The sequence below is a fragment of the Mugil cephalus genome, chromosome 6 (assembly GCF_022458985.1).
Source record: "Mugil cephalus isolate CIBA_MC_2020 chromosome 6, CIBA_Mcephalus_1.1, whole genome shotgun sequence".
Taxonomy (NCBI): Eukaryota; Metazoa; Chordata; class Actinopteri; order Mugiliformes; family Mugilidae; genus Mugil; species Mugil cephalus.
The window spans coordinates 26,013,649-26,036,600 of record NC_061775.1 but is presented as its reverse complement, the minus strand read 5'-3'; the positions used below and the strand labels follow the sequence as shown (position 1 = coordinate 26,036,600).

Below are 22,952 nucleotides of genomic sequence, written 5' to 3'. Positions count from 1 at the left end.
CAAAATATGTTTATCAATGAAAACAACCACAAGAATGTGACCTTATCAGTACGTCATTTGTTGTCTGGGGGCGAGCGCTGAGATTGAATCGTGCTCCGTGATGAATGTGGTGCACAGCAGTGAAACGCCATAATGCATAAGCTGTCCAGTCACAAACACGACGGCCCTCAGGGACCTGACTGAGGCTGCACTGAATGCACAGAAAGTTCAAACCAAACTTGAACTACTCGGCTGAGCAGTTTCAGTCTTTAAAGCTCGACTTCCTTCCTCTCACACTGTACTTTTTTCCAGACCATATAGACCTTTCTTTCTCTATTGTTTCTTCTTTTTTTCCACGGTCACACAACCTTCACTGTTCATTTTTTTTCCCCAGCAAGGCCGATGTCTCATGTTACCAGCAGCCGAAAAGATATTAGCTGACGTAAAACGAAATGGAGCGCTAACAATAAACTCTCCTCTTGCCTTCTGCAAACAATCAGCACCTGGTGCTGGCGTTTGAAGGTCTGCATGAAGCAGAAAAATTGCACAGTTGAGACGGAGAGACAGAATCCCCCCAGTATCATCTCATGCGGGAATCGTTTTATTCGCCTTCCTTCACTGATCTCTGAAAACTCTTCGACATTACAGGGTCCCATACAAACTCTCCCACCAGAGGTGCTAATCCAACACCAGTTATAAAGTGGCAGGATGGTTGTCAACCCCGTTTCCTCTTCAGGTGAAATACGCACCCCTCCCTCCAAATCAATTACCTCCTCCTCCTCCCTTTCAGATGCTGAGCTCTTATTTATGGGCTGAACCTGGAGCCTGGGATTATGGCAACATTTGACCTCCCACCTTAGCCCCTCCAAGACGGCCTTGAACGCCATTAAACTGCCTCTCTTCTGCTATTACCCAACCTGATGACTCACTTAAGGGGGGGCCCCAGGTAATATGAGAACAAGATGGCAGATCTACCTGCTATAATGGGGAGGGGGGAGGGGGGGGGGGTAGAAAATGGCTGCAAATTAGAGAAGAGAAATTTTTGTTAAATAATAAACAACTCACAGAAACGTCACTGTAGTTTGCCACCCAGTGGAAACTCGTGCAACTTCTGCATCATGGAAAAAAAAAACGAAAAAACAAAAAATAAAAAAGCAACACACCATTTACACTACATTTGTAGTTATAGGTGTTGGAAAAAATTATTTCGCATGCATCCTTCTCTGAGAAAAAGCCTGGACACGGAATAAGAGGAGAAAGAAAAGCCGGAGAGACTCGGGGCTTGCATCCCACCTGGCCTCACCATGTTTATTATTACCATTATCCAGTGGTAATGGGGAAAAAAGTTGAAACAAACACTGGTGCACCTGTTAATTCCGCCCTGAGGGAAACGAGGCCCACAATCTCTACAGCTATTTCCTGTGGCCTGAGGGAGGCCGCGGGATGGGCAAGCAGAACCAGATGATGGGGGTGTCTGGGGGTCGTGTTCGGGCCGCAGGAGCCGGCACAGAGCTCGGAGCGCAGTGGCCGTCAGGTAGGTGGAGTCAGAGGGGGTAAAGGTCGGGGTGAGAGTGCAGAGCCACACCCGGTAGGACAAGAGGAGAGGCTGGGGTGGGGGGCAAAGATGAAGACCTGAACTCGTTGTAGGAATCTGTTCCAGACCCTCCGTTAAATGACAGAATATTGGATCCAGACATGAGAAGCTGTGAGAGAAGGCCTCTATCTCACACTATGTGAGGTCCTAAATCAGTTATGTGTCATTATAGAAATTAATTGCAATATTTGAGACTAAGCTGGTGCCAGAGATTCATTTATTCATTGTGTGCTGATGAAAGATTCAGATACTTTCTGATTCATTTACTCTTTAAACATTTGTCTTTTTGAGGAAACAGGGCCGCAAACATCCCGTTTGAGCGGTGAAAATAATCATTGAGGGAATTATTCTATTAAAAATCAGGTTTTGATTCCACCGTTTCAGTGCAGAGCGAGTTCAAGTTCACACGAGTCTAAAAAAAAAAAAAAGCTAAGACTCTCCAGAGTCCAGCCTGCAGCTACCATCTGATTCAAATGAGGCAATTTATTTACTTTCTATACCCAAATTACAGGATAAATTAGCAAGACAAACTGATTTTCACGAATATTTGTCAATTTGTTACAGTATGGAGTTCGAGCAACATTACAAGGATTTCTTCCCAACATGACTCATGCATTTATCACGGACTAATAAATGATCTCTGCATATGGAAGACATGTGTCTGATTGTTCCAGGTTAGAGTAACCTTGATGAATGATTTCTTGCAGTTCGTAACACCAAGAGCATTTATAATCCAGAGTTGATGCACTGAAAACTTCTTTTCCCACAGTTCAGAAGCTAAAAGGCCAATTCATGGTTTTTCTGTGTCCAGGCAGCTGCAGACGTGCACACGGTTCTATTCAAACTACAACCGCGGGTATTTTTGCACAGGCACATTCCACAGACACGCAGCAGAAAACATGTGAGAAGAGCTCCTTTGTTTAGTTAGAAAAAGAAACAGCGGAACCTTTAAAAGGAATAAGACCAGGTTTGGAGATTACATATAATATCACACACGGAAAGGTGCATGAAATGAGTGCAGTTTACTATTCTAGTGGATTGTGGGCCTTAATCTACAGATTTAAGGCTACACGCAGATGCACCCAGACACTTGCAGACAGGTCGAAAACAACAAGAAGAAGAACAACAACCATCAATGACTCCACGAATTTAAGTCTCAAATCTGGATTAACTGCATAACGTCACCACCATCACTTTTTGAACCATGAACCGCTTTGACTTCAGGCTTTGGAGCAGAGATAAAACACTCTTGAGTGTATACACTGATGTACGCTCTCCTTCAGCCCACCCGCCGGCTTCCCATCGGTGTGAAAACATGATTCTCTCACCCTCGTCATCCCCCGCCCCCTTTTCTCCCCTCTGCCCGCCCGCTGTCCCGTGCAGAGGGGAATTAGAAAGCACAACAGCCGAGAGGTCCGCTATCATAGAACACCCAGGTCGCTCCCTCTTCTCCACTCCCCTTCCCTCTGCTCCACCTCCTCTGAGCTTCCTGCTCACACAGCAGGCCCTTTCTTTTCCCAGGCCCGTGTTTCAGGAGGAGCCAGTTCACCAGCGCACCGCACCGCACCGGTGACACTGGGGCCATAAAGAAGGGCTCTGGCGCTGTGGGGACGGACCGGTTGGTGAAATCGAGCGTGGCAACACTAAACCCATCGCACACATAAATATAGGGCAGAAAGGAAAAAAAATAAAAGAGGTGGAGAGGAAGAAAAAAGAAGGACTGAGCTTAGGACTTAAGAGGTGGGTGTTGTGCTCCATATATACTTCCGTAGAATCAGCCCACTTGAGGCGCACCTCCTCTTAAACAGGCAACAATGAATCAAGCCTATAGAGATTACACATATAGACCGAGCAGCTCATTATTTTTGTGCAACAAGTCAGCAGTGGAGGTTGAAAAGGGAAGAGGCAGAAATACACCAATGATGGACGAAGCGTGAACAAACAGACTGAAAAATAGTTTCTTTCCAAGAGCTATCACCACCCTGAACTCTCACATGTAACAACCCCATCCAACAATATAATATATGATGTGCACTCTAGACTTTTACTGACACTGATGTTGCTGTTCTGTTAATTCAGTTTTAACCTGTGCAATACATGCTGTTGTCTGTCTTCACCGTCTTTCTTTTATACTTCTTTATTTTTTTTCCAGTTACACAATTGTAAATAGTACATTTTGTATATATTTAGTGCATATATTTAGTGCTTACAGTCAAAAGGAGAAGGTTTACAATCTTGTTACACACTGTATAATGACAGTAAAAGGCATTCTATTCTCCTGTGTCAGGAAAAAATACCTGTATTCCTTTTCTATATCTAGAAAATGACTGGGTAGATAAATCATGCAGATGACTTGGAACGATCGAGAAGGAGAATAAAATGACTGTGCTCCTGTATATTAAGGTCATATGGCAATAAAAGAGCCTAAAAAAAAACTATGCGCTCTGGATTCACTCTAGCCACTGTTCACTTGGTCATTTTGATTGAAACAGCCTCTTATTTACAAGAATAATATGGGGAAATAATTACTTGCTTTCAGCGTATGGATAAATCTGATTTTTATTTTCTCGTTGCTGTTCTGGTTAGCTTTATATTGATGGGCAGAAGTTGAATAAAGAATTATTACATTAACATTCATTATTGCTACATAAACATTTTTTTTTAACGCTTTAATGTGCTTACTCTGTTATTATTAACTCTGCATCCAGCCTGGAAAGATGCCATTATGGGATGAACTTCATTATGTTTCAACTAACATAGAAGAAAAAGATGCAGGTGATTGAACAATCCTACAACCAACTAGAGACCTGATAGGTACTGGAGATCTTTGCAGGACCTAAAGGACATCTGAGCTGGCATCCAGGCTAGATTACAACATAAAATAGGTCTTTACTAGAATTACCTGCGACTTCAGTAGGTGGTTGTCTAATAAGGTGGCTATGTATACATGGTTCAGCTGTTAGCAGGACCGACATCAAATGTTTAATTCTTAATTTGCTGAAAACTTATTTGGCAGAAACGATTTCTGATTCGGACCGATTTCTAGCAAAGATAAGTTTTACTCCTTAGTGACTTAAACAATGCTTGAATCTAACTAGTAATTAACAAGAAGTGACTTTTGCGCATTTACAAATGGCTCGCGCAACCAAATCCAGGATGGCTTTGACGTGCGGTTTTGCACAACAAATCTCATGAGACCATGGAACAAGACTGGTCCACGTGTCGAGGAGAAGCTGAACTAAAAGAGCTTTTATTGTTGTTCTGTTCTTCATATCTGTTTTTTAAATGCACGTCAGTGCTTGCATCCTCCAGTCAGAAATCTGTCTTACGAGAGTGGTTTTGCACAACAAATCTCATGAGGCTGTGCAATGAGATTGGTCCATGTGTCAAGAAGATCCAAAACCAGACAGAGAAAGCTGAATAGATTTAAGAACTATAACAATGGAGAAGAGCTGCACAAAATTGAAGGCACGTGCAAGATGTATACTACAAATCTCTGGAACAAATGACAAGTAAAGTTAAGCGAAGTTGTTTCAAAACTGAAATATCTCTAAATGAACTGATACTGAATCAAATAGAAATCATTTAGGAAATCAGTAGCATTGCCCTGCTCTAGTTCTGTGGTTCATGTACCAGTGTTCCTGTACATAAACAGCTGGTTTTAACTTTTAAGTTTTTTTTTAATGTACAATACTGATGAAAAGTTTTAGAACAGCACCAGTATCCATTTGGTATAGTTGGTCAGAGCTTCATCCTACAGCAAGATAATGACCCAAAGCTTTAGTCCAGGCTCTACCAGAACGAGCACAGCACCCTACAAGTGCCACACATTTACGGGTTAAGAACTGTCTGAAAAATATTTGATTTCCAGTTCAGAAAGAAAGAATGTGTTCACATGTTAAATCAGCCAAAGATGGTTACTTTGATGAGTCGAAAGAATAAATTTTGGGTTATATATTGATTCCATGATTTATTTAATCTATGCATTCATTTCAGAGAAAATAACACATTAAACTGCATTTCATTTCAATAGAAAAGAAATATCGGAATGTTCTAAAACTTTTGACCAGTCGTGCATGTGAAAACAAAAAGTTAAATTATATATGCAGACTCTATACTACTATAAAAAATTGGTTAAAAATAGTTCGGACAAAGACGCACTATAAATACACCCTTCTCCTCTCACTGGATGAGTGTGAAGGCAGCTCATTAAGTCATTTATCACCTCATCAGAGCCGAGGAGGGAGGGGGGGGCACTCCGAGCCACTGGGCTCCTTGACAGAGCCGCCGTCGTAGGCTCTTTGTCTGTCAGCGGGCGAGGGGCCTCCACACTAACAGACGGCCGAGGGGGAGGAGGGTACAGTGAAAGACGGGACAGAGGAGGAAGAAAAAAAAAAAAAAAACAGTGTGTGTGGACGGAGAGACAATAAAAACAAGGGCAGGGTGAAGAGGAGAGAGAGAACGGTATGTGGCTCCATTTTAAGGAGGAGACCGGTGAGATGATTTAGAGGAACCCTCCAAACACAATCTGACCAGACGAGCACAAATCATCTCTCGGTGGACCACTGCCATCGCGGCCATGAATTAAACCTCTTTTTTTCAGACCTGTGCCTGAAGTTGAAATTTGTTAAATATTCCCGAGCCATTATTCCTCATCTCTGCTGGACCTTCCACTAATTAATCTTTAAACTTGTTAGGCTCTAGACGACCGCTATCTGGTTTCTCCCCCACCTATGGAAGGAATTCCTCTCCCTCATTTAATGTGTCACTAGATTGCATGTTTGTGCATCCTCTGGTGTTAGTGAGCGCATGCATGCGTGTGTGTGTGTGTGTTTGTGTGTAGCTACACATTATTCCTCTCGCTTGATACCGGGCCTCATGACCCTGGCACCAACTTCATCGCTGTGGAGATTACCAGCTCTGATTTACGACCCCGACCCTTACCCAGAAATCCTGCTGGTAACATCACTCACACACACCGACACACACACCTGTCCCTGACCAGCTGTGAAGAATCACTTTTACAAATGGTGTCCCTCGCTCACTGGCTGGCCTGGATGTGTGTGCGCGTGGAACAACTCCTCCTTCTCCTCCTCCTCCTCCCCCTCCTCCTCCTTGGCCCTTCCACAAGGAGTTGCCAAGCGAGCACTGAACATCCAAAGTTAATGGAACAGAGCTAATCATTTGATATGGGAGACTGACCATGAGAATTTACAGCCGATTGCCGTTAGTGGGAGGATAGCTGGAGGATGAATGACTCCTGTTTTTATCTCAAGTTCTTCAGCCACGTTGTAAATACTGCCAGTCAATACAGCTTGGACATCTGTACGAGAATATGGCTCTTTTTTTAAAAAAATAGAGTTAACTAAGATGCCCGAAACAAACCACACTAACACAATGCTCGTAGAAAACTAATAAAACGAAGTGAAACTGCTGTATGTGGACGAGATTAGCTCAAAACATGCAGCCACCCAGTACTATCAGAGGTAATGTGGTTACTAATGAGGACTTTGAGTCATGAAAAACAAAGTGAGCACATGAGTGTTAAAATGGTTCATGTGTTAGATGTCTTGAGCTTTTTTTCATTAGTTGAAAGTAAAAAGTGATGATTACCCACAAAGTTATGACCACTGCCAGAAGAAGTAAATAACATTGACCATCTTGCAACAATTCAGTGTTCTGCTGGGAAACTTTTGGACCTGGCATTTGGACCCTGCCTAGCAATCACACTCCTCGATGACAGCAGGATGCAGCACGACAGAGACACAGAAACACTTTAGGAACAACTTAAAAAAAAAAAAAAAAAAAACAAACATGAAGACAATACAACACAAGGCCTCCAAATTCACTAGATCCCAAACTGACCAGGAATCTGTGGGATGATCCACAGAGATCCCTCCTCTCAACCCACAGGACCCACAGGCCTCCCACTAACAGTATTCTGTTGTCAGACACCACAGGACACTCTCAGAAAGACCATGTTCATTCTCTGAAGAGTCACAACTGTTTTGGAGGCACAAGAGAGAACTACACAATATTAGGAAGGTGGTGAAAAACCATCTCCGGCTCCTTCTCTTTTTTGTACATTGCAAAGATGCTAAAGAAGACGACCTGATCAGATGTATATGTATTTCCTTGCATTAAATACTCTGTCCAAAATATATGATATTAAATAGTAATTGGTACTTAAACCACTTTACAGTCACAATGACACATCTGCACATTTGCTCATAGGTACGTGCAGGACGTTCTAACCCTCTGGCTCACTGATGGCCTGGCCTACCTACTAAGTTATTACTTAGTTAAAATAATATATTTATTTCTCCAAAATGTAATGGCAAAATTGCATTTATCAGACAAGAACACAAGACGGAGATGTTTCCACCTGTTAGTTAATTCCAGCTTTGTGCATCTTTTCAAACAATGGTTTAATCGACTACCTGGTGGTTTTTGTGCCTCCCTGTTTCTGTCCCACCTTGAAACTTGTCATGTCACCTGATAATAACCATATGTTTGATTGGACTGAGCCTTTACATCGTTACCACGAGCCAATATTTTCCAAGTTTTACACAACTCCTCTAAATCTGACGCAAAACTGGGGATGACCAAGTGAACTTTTTGTCACTACAGAACAACTGGCTGTTTACTGACATGGACTGAACCTGAGCCACCCCTCCCTCCGACATGTGAGCAACACCGTCCATTTAAAAAATGCGAGTCTGACCTCTGACCTTGGGAGTTGGACCGGGTGGGGTGTCACAATAACCCCAGCGCTGATGCTGGAGCCAGGATTTCACGGTGAGGATAAAGTCGGCCACATGCAGCACCAAATGGCAGACGTCAGCCATGACGGCCTCTGAAGCTGTCGACTCCAGAGCAGTTGAAGAGGCAGTGAGGTGGGTCCGGAGGTTATGTGGCACATGACCTCCACCAACCTTAAATCCTTTCACAGAGAGTAACAGAGAGACGACAGATGGCAGGTTTGTGTTGCACAGACGCGCATGCTAACACACATTCTCAGGGACTCCGTAATCCATCTATCAGACATGATTCATGCCCCCTGGAATCAAAGGGGAGCGACAAACACACCGAGCACACTTCAACTGTGTGTCATGCATGAGACTAGAAACCACAAAGTTCGTGTTACACATGGCGTCCACACCAGAAAACTATTGGCCATACATCAACAGTCCTTTCTAAATGATAAGAGCCACAGCACTGATATTATAGAGAAGAGGTTTAGCACTCTGCTAGGAAAACATGCTAGTAGATTAGTAATTTAATATGTTGTTGTTGGAAATGAATGAACAAAACAAATGATTGAGCATCTTTCTCAGGTTACTTTCACACCTTGGTTCCAATTCAGAAAGTAACTGAGACGTAAATGTTACGATGGTCAGGGTAACGTGGCTGAAAAGTTCTGGTACAAACTCAGTGCCACACGCTTACATTTCAGAAATATCAGGAGATAACAGACAGCAAGTGAGACAACTGGCATTTATTGCTGTTCTGTGCAGTCATAAAATCTTCAAATCTATTTTACACCATTTTATGCATCCTCCAATTAGAAATGACTTTGCACAACAAATCTCATGAGGCCGTGCAACGAGACTGGTCCACAGGTAAAGGACAGGAATGAGCGTCCAATTGGTTAAGTTCAGGGACACCTTCATGCTTATCGATGCTTTTTGCCTTATCTTCGTGTCAAAGCATCATTTACAGCTCACATGATGACAAGGAAGATGTGATGGCAGAGAGACTGAAACGGCCCAAAGTGGCTTCACTTCACCAGAAGGGACTTTAACAGTGCAACTTGCAACTTATACAGCACCGTAATTTAAAGCAAGGGTGGCAACACCACCAACATGATGAAGCGACGACGTGCGGCATTAAACACCCAGAGTGTCTGACAAACTTCCATCAACAAGTGCAGAAGAGCAGTACTAGTGAGGTTCCAGTGACCAATTTCCTATTTGTTTACTTAGGCAAGCGCTTATCTCTCGTTTAGAAACTCCAAAAAAATTCTGTTGTTAAACGAAACCAGGAACGCCTACTTTCAAAGGAGTCAAAGGAGGAATCGATAAAGAATCGGATCGATAAGCAGAATCGATAATGGAATCGGTATCAATAAAACGAAGGAGAAGAGTGCACAAACTCAAAGACATATGCAGGATACCACAAATCTCTGGAACCAATGACAAATTTAAGTAAAGTCGTTTCAAAACTGAAATATGTAGTTCTGTGGTTCATGTACCAGCTTTCGGACACCTCGGAGGGAAACGATGCTCTCCTTCTGAGGTGTAGACCAAACTCCTTAACCAGTCTAAGAGGTTTTGGGAAAAAAGTCTGTCACAAAAAAAACATATCAAAGCCGAACTAAAAGAGCTTAAATATATATATGAAATACACAAGATTAAATTATATATTCAGATTCTGTACTTGGTTTAACTGGTTAAAAACAGTCTGAGGTGGGGATATTGTTCATCAACCGATTTCCTACATGTGACCCATTATCAGGAAGTAGTTATTGCTTCATATTAAAATGAGGAATACGGAAACAACCATTAACTCAAAACTGCCGTCAAGAAATAAACTGAATAAACAAATAAAGTCTAATCGTGTCTCACATGTGTCACCCCAAGCAAGTTTCTTCTAAACACATCGCAACTGAAAGGAGTTACAAGTTGGATGTTCCTCTTTTCGATGAGTCTTCGTATTTCCCTTTTGTCAAGCGTATTATTTGACTTTACAGGATGCTTTGCTAACAGCTCGGAAAGACATGTACATCAACACCAGAAAGGCCAGTGCTGCTTGCTCCTAGTGTTGCAGTTTGTGACCCTTGAACAGAGTCAAAAACAGAAGACTCAAGCTGCAAAGTGATTAAGGGAGACTGTACACACCTCTCAGAGCCTACAGTTCAATTATATAGAAATCATTTCACTTTCACAAGCTTTGACACAAGTACAACAAAAAAAAATACATATATTTCAAAGCTAATAATAAAATATATAACCTAAAACTGTGCAGTGTCTGCTGAGCATTGTGTCCCTGAGTTGTTATTGTGCTCTCAGGGTGATTGCTGAATGTGTGCGTCGACATGCTTCGCCGCAGGCAACCTGTCATCGCTTCTCTCCGTGGCAAAGTGGGAGTGAAGCAGAGCAGACAGAGAGGTGCTAATACTCAAACAGACAGACACAAGGCTTTCAGTTAGAGATGAGCTGCAAACCCGTCACAATTCACCGCTCGGCTTTCAGCACTCGGGATACAGCTGCAGGCTCCGACACTCAACACAACACGGTGCAGCGCACACAAGCCCCGGTGACAAGCTTTTTTATTGTGCACGAGGTCAGCGACGGTCGCTACCTCTGCGTCTCCCTTTCACACACACACCTGCGTTCACTTCACCAGCATGCACGGCAAATAAAAGACTAGCACGGCTCAGGGTAAAGCAGAAACGCTCATGTTTCACACGGGGATGAGAAAGAAATAGCTCGGACATAAGAGTGGAAAACAGCTCATGAAATCCACACCCAACGCTTGCACTGACAGAAACCTGCAGAGGAATGAGGGAGAGTCACATCTTACCTGATGATGGAAGAGAGATGGTGAAACCAGACAGCAGCAGACGTTGGACCGGAAAAAGAAGGAGAAAAAAAATAAAGCAGTCAGCATTTTTTTTTCTCCAAGAAAACCGGAATATAATTCGTATCAGACATCTGCAAGAAAATTCATATCATATGAGCTAAAGGCCTGAGACCAGGCACCAAACTGACGGGATGGGACTGCCCACTAATGCCCAAGTCTTGCACAGACAATTCATTCAGTCACTACCAAAAGCCTGCGTCCATAACCTGAAACCTTCGTCTTACGGCTCAGGTCATTTGTGGTGACCAAAAAAATATATTTCAGGATAAAGTATTTATCTTTTGAAAACCTTTGCAGCACACCATCCTTCAAAGTGAGAGAAGCAGTACCCTATGTTGCCAAATGTCAAATGTATCGCTCTTTACAGTAAAAGGAGCTCATGGAATGTTAACAGACAGTAGGATCAGGTTCATGTCATCATGTCAACCTGTAAAAAAAATGTCAGTTTCCACTGTACTGCGTGTTGTAACTGAGGAGCTGACTGGAGGGAGTCGCAGCAGACACTTTGGTCAACATGATGTCAGTGGTCAAACAGCTTCGCATGCAGAGAGAATCACACGTAGTTCCACCACAAACATCCCCTCTCGCTGCGCATACACACATCAATAACCTCCGTCAGTCCTGTCTCAGGCAGGCTAGTTCCACCTCATTGGCCGTGATTAATCGTCTGCCATGTTTTCCCATGATTCTCAGCGAGGCCGACGGAGACCGGCTCCGGTTTGAGGCATTCTGGGAGAGAACTCTGGCATCGCTTCTCACCGCAGCCACGACCTCTCCTCCCATCCCTCACCGCCGGCCCCCTTTAACCTTTCCACTCTGCCCTCGCCGGTGGCTTCGTGAACGGACTGGCAGGAGGGTGAGGAGGCCGCGGCGGTGAATTATGGCCCAAGACGAGACGTGGTCAACGTGCCAAGATTTCTCACGCGGACTGAGAGGCATGGCAATTACAATTATTGCTAATAATTGAAGCCTAATGAAGATGGATGGGGTCAGCAAAGAATGCGGCAGGGGTCGCAACACGGGCTAATTCACGACGTTTATTTCGGAGCATAGTGAGCTAATAGCTGGGACACAACAGGTGAACAGGGCTTGAGGAAGCCCCTCCCTCCATTGAGACCCAGATGGTAAACAACCACTTTGAGTGCGTTTACATGGAGAAGAAGGTTCAAAACTTTTAATCGATGAAATGAATGCACATTTTCCAATAAATGACAAAGAGAAACTAATTAGGATGCTATCGGTTGTGTTTTACTTCTGTAATTCTTTTTGGACTCCTCTGCGCAACTTTAAACAGAGTCCGCAAAGTAATTCACAGAAGATTTATGTCCTGGGTACTCTAGTTATGGTGCCATTATTTTTAATGACGCTGTCTTACGCTGATCAGCCACAACATTAAAACCACTGACAGGGGAAGTAAATCTTGTGACAATTCATTGTTCTGCTGGAAAACTTTTGGACCTGGCATTGTGTCACATGTAGCACCCACCCAGACCAGACCAGACACTCCCCACTCCATAGCAATGACACAGGTACACACAGAAGAACACAATGAAAATAACACGAAGAACAGCACAACATGCTGACCTGGCCTCCAAATTCAACAGATCCCAAACTGATTAAGTATCTGTGTTTCGGAGGCACAAGGGAGATCTACACAATATTAGAGAGGCAGTCATAATGTTATGCCTGATCAGTATATTTAACACAGTTTATAGTCATTGTGAAAATGCAGATGTTTAGATTTACACACATGAGTTAATCTTACAAATAAGGCCTGGAGTGAGTTTGACGAAACTCAATTCTGGGCCATATTTCAGCTGCTGTGAGGTGGAGTTGCATTTCTGAGGAGGTCACTTTCTGGGATCTGACGCAAAAGCAAAAATCTAACTTAATTTGTTAAGATATTATTTTGTTTTACTGTCAGAATCACAGTTTAAGCCCTTTGTAGAAGTAGTACCTGTCACACCATCAAGATGCGCCGCTACTTCAGAGACAGAATAATACACCAATCAGATACAGACTCTTCAGTCAGTGGACATTCAGGGGAGAAAAGGCAATGGAAGACGCATCAATCCTCTGGATATATTTGAAGACAGAGCATCTAGAGAGAGATTTTGTTTCAGCAATGCAGACATGAAACTAACTGATGTGGTGGCGCGGTGGGTGTGCCCATTGATCTGTGAGGGGGAACATAATATTGTAGAGTTAAACTGCTTATTTTTTGGCTCGAGCGTAAGTTAAGATAATGGAAGTGAACCACAGCAGCATGACAGTCGTGGAGAATTTCACTGAGCTGGAATATGTGAAAATGGATTCTCGTATCTTGTGCGCTGGGCGTTGTCGGAGTTTTAAGCTGGTGCAACTGGCCCCACGATACGAAAACAGCACAAGAATTCCCTTCCATGCTTGAAAAAGAAAAAACATACACGAGCAAGACAGCGATCGCGCGTTGATATGTTCTGGTGAGTTCACAGCGAGCTGCATGAAACACAAACAGCTCAACGTTTCTCTGTAATCTGCGCTCCGTCGTAATCTCTTTATATCTCGGAGTAATGCCTGGTAACACGAACAAGAGACAAGTGTTGGAGACTCTGCTCCGTGAATAAATATACAACAACCTGGTTCTCATATCTGACCCATCTGAACACACTAACAGTCTAACACAAGACCATCTGTGGATCTCTGGAAGGACATCGATGCCTTATTGGCTTCCTGTGTGTGTGTGTTAGGCACAGTAAGCCCGAGGCATGCCCTGCCCAGAGGAAGGAGTGGAGTGGGCGGGTTGGGGATTCAACAAGAGAGACTGAAACAACCGGTGGTTTCATAGCGAGCTCTTTAAAGGCGATTACGTACGCGTTACCGAAAAACTGATAACTATTGATTCTGCGTCTTCTGAAAACAGTCTGCACGCAAAGAGCGAACTGGACCTGAACCCGGCTCAGTGCCTGTTTAAACTAAACGTTCCAAGTTAATGCGAACAAACATCCAGCGAGCGGCTCAGAGGTTTCCTCATATCCTGCCCCGAGCCCACACACACAAACACACACACAATATAGAGGCTGAGACACACAATATTCCCAACCCCAAGAAGGGGCCCCATGGCTACTGTAGCAGCGTAAAACCGTTCCTGTAGCAGTCGTGAGAGCGAGTTAAATCCCTCCATCAACAATGCTCTTTGTTTCTGCATACAGGATATATTTTTAAAAATGGCGTCTGGGCTCTTTTGTCAAAATCAATACTTTTGTGCGTCTAAAACTCCCCAGCATTCCCGGCTCGCTCAGCCTCTGGGCGTACCTTGGTGTGACTTTGCCAAAAGCTTGTACAACTACTCGGTGAAATAGGCCAAAACGCAGTCTGAATAACTTGTCAGTGCCTCTCGTGTAAAAGCTGCCAGCGTGTTTCTCCCGACAGTGACCTACTGTGTTGAATACGCCGCTGCCTGCCAAGGGTCACTTTCCATTTGGCTTCAGAGGCCTGAGACTCAAACGGGGAGAGACGTGGAGAGAGTGAGAGGGAGAAGACGCAGACGGCTTGAACCAGGCATCTGCTGCTGCTCAGGCAGGAAACACCCTTCCCTCTGTGACAAATAGATGAACGCGCCCTCCTCACACTTTTCCCCTAATCAATAATTCAACAGTGACCTCATGTGAATATAAACAAGCTTTGAAAATTTAATAAGCACAACTTTGTCCAGCTCAGCCAAACAGATGTCACACGTCTGCAGTGTGCGTTCAGAATATGTTCAGAACTCATTATAAATGTCGTGCCGTTAATTCAAACGCCGCGTCTCTGTAGATGTGGGAATGGAACACCCCAGGGTGTCAGTAGCCTGACGCTGACGGCTCTAAGTGTTTACAAAAGCTAATTCTCGTGTCAAACTGAGCTTTTCCTCACAGCTTCTGTCTGCCTGGAACAGCTAATGTTTCTCTGTCGCTTTCCGTCTCCGTCCACATCTGTCTCCAGCGGGGAGCAATCGCTGTTCAGAACACAGCGGGGGGTCGATAACAACTCGTCCTCCGAGGACCCGATATCAACGTCTGTGAACCAAAACAGAGAGGAGACGGAATCTGGCCTGCGGTCTGAGAATGTCAGGACATCTGAAAGGAAACTGGGATCTGGAAACTTCTCATTTCGGGCTTCTGTGGACTGGGAGACAATACCAGCTGAAGCTGAGAGAGACAAATCCACAGACTCTAGGAAGGAGGGGGGGGGGGTAAAGAATGATAGATAGTTTCCAGTGGCTATAAACAGACGAGGCAATGAATCCTACTAGCTTTCAAATATTTGAATTTAACAAGCGCAAAGCCCTAAAACTGGACATCGTTGAAGGACATATTTAAATTATTACAGACATGTCAAAACTAAGTAGAGAGGACGCAGTTGTAGCCTTCTCAGTTATCCACATCATCTTATAGCACCATCACTGACTGTGCCTGCTTCTTCAAGAAATGTTTCCTAAACTCAGTTTCCTCATGTGATTATGTGATTAAAAGTTGGCCTTTGTTTTTTTTACCTTTCTTTTTGGATATATCGTGACCTGGATAGCTAAGAAACACCAGGTTTTCATGCTACATGAAGTTCTACCTGTACAGTAGTTGATGTGATGATTAGAATCAAGTGTATTAGATAGAATCAAGTCATGGTATAGCCAAAAAACAAAGCTGAAATTCCGACAACTGGACTTGTAGAAACTACTTGGATGTTACATCCACAAGTGCAGTTTGGATCTGCATCCTGGTACTAACCCAATTACTTTAAGCTTTAACCTTTACAGGGCACTCACTGAAATACTTGGAAATTCAAAATTTCAAAGCAGCCTGTAATTGCAAGGCCTCACAAGACATTTTTATTTTTTTGAAATATCCTAATTTTCACGGAGAAAATCAAATCAAGGTAATGAATTAACCATATATGGTTCCTTGTCCTTAAGTAGTAAACCAGTGTAAACATGTATTTAGACCATTAGAACGTAAGTGCTGAAACAGGCACTTGTCAACATTATCACATCAGACAACAGTAGGACACTTCTGCTTGGTACCTAATAAAACAGTTACGCTCACCGTTCATACAGAGGTGGACCTTGGCTGAATAAAAACCACATGCTTCTAAACTTCACTGAGAGGAACAGGGACACAATTTAAAATGTGACGAAGTTACCAAATATGGTTTCTACCCCCACAGAGGGTTAAACACAGGTCTGATCACAAACAAGAAGAACTGAGTGAAGTCTTTTTAATATGCCTCAATCTTGCAGCTGCTAAATAACCAAATAATACTTAAATCCAATCAAGAATTAACAAATTTAAACATTGAATATGAGAGGGTTGTGTGTAATTCTGTTGGCATGAGGTAAATTAGCCATAAGATCCTGTTGATGTACGCAAAGCAACATACATATAGCATGAGATCATCATTTGGGCTCTGAGAGAAGAACAACAGTCCACCACCTTATGGCTGATTTTTTGTTGACAGCTGTGGTAAAATTTTCTTTTTCTCAAGTCTTAACCACATATCTCATTCATCAACAATTTACTCTTAAACGAGAAAGTCAGACAAAAACGGTTTTGTTTCGTGGCAAATACATGGTTGGGAATCACTCCGTTGGGAACCGATTCTGCTCCAGCAAAGATCTGCCGGGTCAATCAAATAGTTGAGGCTGGTTTTATGAGGTGATGGCCAGACGAATAACAGTGAGTAGTCGTATGAGAATTGGAATAAAATTGGTTGGAGGACTATCCCATTGCATAGAGGTTGTTTTTTTTTCTGTATCAGTTAAAATTCGCCCCGTACTGAAATCCAAAAGGCTGGTGTGAGGAATCAAAAGCTGATCAACAGTACAAAACCTTTTCAGCTACTTCATGACTAATTCCAGGCCTGCACAGGACACACAGAAAACCCTTCAGTTCTCCACAACTCCACCTTTGTTTCTAACCTACCCAGGCTTAAATGAATGCAGACCCCCACCACCACCACCACCACCACCACCACCACCACCACCACCACCCACCCTATTTTACTTCTGCTGCCAACCGGAGATATGAGGAGCAAAAAAAAAAAAAAAAAAAAAAAATTCAGAGTGGAAGGATGAGAAAGAGTGTGTTTGAATGTGTGTGTGAGTGTGTGTGTGTGTTGGAGATTTGGTTATGAATAATGCATGAGTGGCAGGTCTGATTGATGTGGGGTTTAGGGTTTCCAGCCAACCAACGGAGGGGCTGTGCGTCCGTGCCCAAACCCTGAACGTTGGCTTCAAAGGGTGTGGTCTGGACTCGCTCATGCACAAACACAAACTCTCTTACTCATTCAGTCGGACACACACTTTTGCTTTTACACAAACTTGCACAGATGAAGACACGCATCTGCACACTCTCTCGTTCCACGCAGATTTACACACTAACACACACACACACACACTCGGTCTGGACTTCCTGTGCTCCCAAACAGGAACACACAGGGCGCTGTGTGCGCTGGATGGCGGGTCTGGGAATTGGGTGGAGGGAGGCCTTTCTGTCCACACCTGTGTTTGCAGCAGCAATTAGGGGTGCATGCTATTTCAGGGGACTATTTCACACACACACACACACACACGCGGCGAAGCAGACAGAGAGCGCTCTGAGGGCGGCGGAGGCGTGCGGTCCACGTAGGCCGGTGTTTGCCGTGCAGCAACTTATGTTTTCTCTGGTCAAAGAGTGTGAACGCCAGTGGAAAGCTCTAAACGGCCTGTAAACAAAAACAGCCATCTTTCCAGTTCCAGGACATTAAAGAAGTCATCATGGTCCGTCCACGCAGGCTTTCATGACGTAACAGAGGATGTGAGCTCAGCTGAGATGGCGGATCACAAGCTTTTGGTCACGTGATGGATTTGGCACCAGAGGGCCCGAATAATTAGGAGCCACTCTGCCGCTCTACAAAGCTTCCAGCCTTTTTTTTTTTAATCATTGCTTCGGTTTCACAGCACATTTACAGCAGCTTTGTTCTCAGCACCAGTCAGACGTTGAAGAGACAAGCTTGGCGACCTCTGTCTGCCTCTTCGGCAGAAAATCACACACCTTCTTCGGCATCGAATCTATTCTCAACTTCTAAATTTACATGTGGTTGTATTTTCTGAATCCTCCCAGCCACGTGGCCCCTGAACATGACAAACTGAGTTGCCCACCTAACGGCACGTCAATCCCGTCCCGACGAACAAAACAAGCATGACAGGCCGTGACAGTCACCAGTCAGCGAGGTCTATACTTTGAGGTTGCGCTGGTTTGGAGGGCAATGAGGCAAGCTATTGGGCCGTGAAAAAAAGAAAAAAATTAAGATTTGTGAAGACGGGGGAGTAAATGCAGGCACAAGGAAACGTGCTTATTCGTTCTCCTTCATCCTCGCCCCCTCAGAATCTCGTAAACACAAGCGTGCAGTAATTATGTCTCATTAGGGCACTGCAGGCCTTTCATGTAGCTGCTGAACATGGCCACCGTCTTCCCCCCCTGGCCCACAGGCGTAAACAAACACTTGAGCCGACCAGCCCCCTCGAGCCGTGGAGCCTCCGCTACACAGCGAAGTGCTAGGGATTCCCCTTCGCCCGTGTCCCCTCCTTCTCCCTCCACAGCACCACCCACATCTTTTTCTCCCACACTCCCACCCTGTCTCCTGCTTTTCCTCCGTCCTTTTTCCCCCGTGCTCCGAATAGGATAGAGGAAAACAGCAGGAGAGTTGAAAACAGAAAAAAAGAAGGGAGGTAGAAGCCGGGGCTGCCTGCCTGCTGTGGGTCTGTAATGACATAATGAGAGGACTGCAGCGTTTAGCGGGCGGCTCTTTTTATAGCAGACGTCAAGACAAATGTGCAGTCGTCGGGTTTGATTGAATGCGTGTGCAAACGTACGAATGTGCACGAGGAAAGTGATGGGGAGGCTGACTAAGGAAAGAGAGACGTAGAACGTGACGTGGAAGGAAAGCACATGACTTAAGGGAAACGGAGAGAGAGGCGTCACCGTAAGAAAAAAATACTGCAGGTCACACAGAGGTGATCGCCAGGTCGAACTCAGGTCAAATAAGGTGCAAAACCAGTAACTCTGGGGCAAGTTTAGAATGAAAACAAATCACTGCTATCACTGCAGGTCACAGGCAGGGCCTCCCCTCACATTACACACACTCATATTGCCAGGGCCCGCTTAATTAAAAAAGAGATCCCTGGCACTCCCTTAGAAAGTCCCACCTTCTAAAAGCAAATACACAGCTCTCCTTCGCGGCTGTTTTAATAAGGATAAAGTTCAATGCGAGCAGCGTGGAGTGAAAGCCTCATTGTGGCGCAGAGAGGGAAGGATCTGAATGCCGTGTCAGTTCTCTCCTCGTCCATCAGGCCAACACCTCGGCACAGCATTTCTGCACCAATTACGGAGCGGTTTCCAACTGAACATGACTGGACACACGTCTTATACGAATGATGTGGCTGTTTTTTATGCGTGTCCGTAGAACACCGCTAACACGAAAGCAGTGTATTGTTCATTGCACACGCCCGAGGAATTCCTCGTTGCCTGCGTGTTTGTGGCGTACTCTCACATTTAATGTCGTACGCCTGTGTGAAAGTGAATCTACTATGAGGCTAATAAAAAACAGACAGCATCAGGAAGCCATTTGGCATCATGCGAGGAGGGAAGACGGGCTTTCAGCGCCGTGACCCGACGAATGACTCCGTTCCGTTTAATCCACCGGGCACATTTGAAGAGGACGTGTCGTGATGCTAAACTATCCTAATCGCACACACACCAAAACAAATGAGGCTCAAAAAATGTTTAATGAGATACTGTGTTTGCATGGACAACATTTCTACTTCTAGATTTAAAATTTACATGGAGGCTAAATAAATAAGATCTCCTAAGATATACACCGATGAGCTACAACATTATGACCACTGACGGGAGAAGTAAATAACATCAACCATCTTGTCACAACTCACTGCTCTGCTGGAAAACGTTTCACTGGCGGAGGCTTCCCGTTTTTTTTTTTTTTTTACAGACAGAGGTCTATTCCGTGGAAAGATTTTTTCTGTTTACAACTAGCTGCCTTTTATACCCTCCTCCTGCTCCAGGTGCTCAACAGAACTGGTCTATTTACAGGGGACCTCATCGAATTAAACATTTAATATTTATGTCACAACAACCCCATCTAAAACAAAACACCAACAATAATTACATTCACAAATACTCATCAACATAGCAATAGCATAAATCATCCAAACTAAGCACTTAAATCCACACTAATTATCCCATCCCATCTTGTGGAAAGGGTTCAACCCTGAGTTATGCATTTAATTTAACAAAGAAAATACCAAACTATACTGATAAAGTGTTTTTTGTTTAGTTTTGTTTCTTGCTTACACAGCCCCCCTCCATTTTCTCAATCACCTCTGAACATGAACTGCAAATATGCTACAGAAAAATGTAAATTTGTACCTAACCGGATAAAGCAAATCAATATGTGTGTAAATATTCATTAACTTTATCCACTATGTATATATTTCGTACACATGAAGCAATGGGACCTGTAGTCTCCATTACATGCTGGGGAACGTTTGGACCTGGCACTGACTCATGTGAATGTTAAGCTCAGTACAAACTCGCCCAGGGCTGCAAAAAGAGAATAACGTCATTCTTTTTCTTGCAGCTTATTCTTGACACAAGCAGAATCTGGGCAGGACTTTTTTTTTCCCATGTGGTGTTCAACAACTATTCTAAGATTGGTCAGAAAACGGAAGTGGGCGTGGTGAAAGCATGACGTAATGTAGCCCGAACGCATACAGAGTGTCTGTCTTTTTCCGGCACATTTCTTCTTTCGTACCTTACAGAGGTCCACACTCCGTGGTTAGTGTAAGCAGAAGCGTACCGTGCCTGGGTGTGGTAACTTCCCCGGTACAGTACGACAGCGGCGCGGTCACAGCGCTCGTCCACGGCCTGTAACTATAAGTGCGAGGCCGTTAGCATTTAACGGCTACTATTCGTAACTAACGGCTCCTTTAACCGTTAGCACTGAGCTAGCGCTGAAAAGTAGCTCTTACCACGCTCAATTTGGACTCTGAAAATCGCAGGGGGTCCACTACAGTTGACTCAACAAAGTTCCAAACAACTTATAAGTTCAGCTGGTCTTGTGTAAAGCTCTAATTTCAAATTTCGTTGCTTCCGCTTGTAGCTGACGCGGCTTCCCGCCGCTGCGCACCTCGGATGAACGTGTAGAAGAGCGGGCAGATTCCGTCTCTAAGCAACAGTTTCTAAGCAACGGGTTGAACTCGTTACTGACCTACATTCCTGCTGCCTTCAGGTACAAGTCGGGTTGTTCACTGATTTGACAACAAAAATAAAATAATGAATGTGTTTAATATTCAATTCAAGTGTCAAATGTCACTTGACCCACAGAAACTGAGGGATTTCTTTTTTTTTTTAATCAAATTTGTGACCTGGTTTTACACCCTGGTTTCAACTGGAAAAGGTGGACTTCAGTACGGCCACCATAAAGCAAGCGAACGCCCCTCCATCACAACAATAATGGCAGCGGCAAAGGGTTCACATTGGTCCAAAGAAGAGGGCTGACTAATTTGAAGAAAGTCACTGCAGCAGCCATGTTGTCGGGTTCGCTCTCTCTATTGTGCTGCTGTGACCGTATCTGAACAACGGTCACTTTATGATGACGTCACGCCATGCGTATGTCATAAATCAATGCGATGACGTATGTGTTGGAGGTAACGTGCCTTAATTCGGGGTAATGTGCACGGCACGGGACAACCGGCCCTAGTGTGAGTGCACCAGGAGTCTTTGCGGTCGGTATTTTGGCAGCAGCGCAGCTCGGGGCTGATGGCTGAAAGAGTTGGCCTTCAGATGTACCTGGCTGGAAGACAGCTAATGAAAAGGACTGTTGCAGAGCGCAAGTCAAGACCTGTCCAAGGTCTGGTCAGACGGGTCCAACGTTTGGCCATGTGGTCATTTGAAGTCTAAATGGTCCGGCATGTTATTAGGAGTTTTACTATATTTACTCAAAACATTTGAGAGTTTGGGATACCACTAGTTTCATACTGGAAGAGAACATCTTTGTTTATACCGACCAGCCACAACATTAAAACACCAGACGGGAGAAGTAAATATCATTGACCAACTTGTGACAATTGCTGGGAAACGTTTGGACCTGGCATTCATTCGTTCATGTTCATTCACCAGACCAGACACCGTCACTGAGGATGCAGTTTGACACAGACACACACACACAAAAACACTTCAGGAACAACTCAAAAACAACTCGATGCTGCCATGTAAGCATACGCCCACGATTTTTTTTTTTTTTTCCCTTTTTACAGCCTCAGACTCATGTACACACAAACACAGCCACACATCAAGTATCAAAGGGGTCAGTCAGTCAGACAGAAATGTAATCGGCGAGAGAGGCAGACTGTGAGAGAAAAGGAACGAGCTGAGACTGTGACTGAGCTCTTGTGATATTTGGCTCGATCTCTGCAATCTGGACCGAGAATCTTCCCACGAGCCGCTCGCTGGACCGTCTGACTGAGTCGAGGCCCCTCAAGAGAAGGCGAGAGAGGGAGTGTGAAGGAGCCGGAGAGCAGGTCACACACATTCCAGCCGCTAACAGCCGGCCAGACTCCTCAGACAATTAAAACAAGATGACTCCCCCACCCTCCACCCTCCACCCTCTGAACATCCCTCTCCTCCATCAGACTGTCTGCTGGATCCGGGAAGCCTTCACTTCA

At 44.3% G+C, this 22,952-nt stretch overlaps 1 protein-coding gene and 1 long non-coding RNA gene across 2 annotated transcripts in view; both read right to left on the bottom strand.

Annotated features, from left to right (window-relative positions):
* gmds (GDP-mannose 4,6-dehydratase) overlaps positions 1 to 22,952 on the bottom strand; it is a 180,963-nt gene that overhangs the window by 65,851 nt on the left and 92,160 nt on the right. The window lies entirely within an intron of this gene.
* Positions 15,126 to 21,764, bottom strand: LOC125009457. The gene is made up of 3 exons (XR_007112953.1): positions 21,258 to 21,764; positions 21,041 to 21,159; positions 15,126 to 15,255 (listed from the first exon to the last, which is right to left on the bottom strand). It is a non-coding gene; the product is annotated as an uncharacterized LOC125009457 (long non-coding RNA).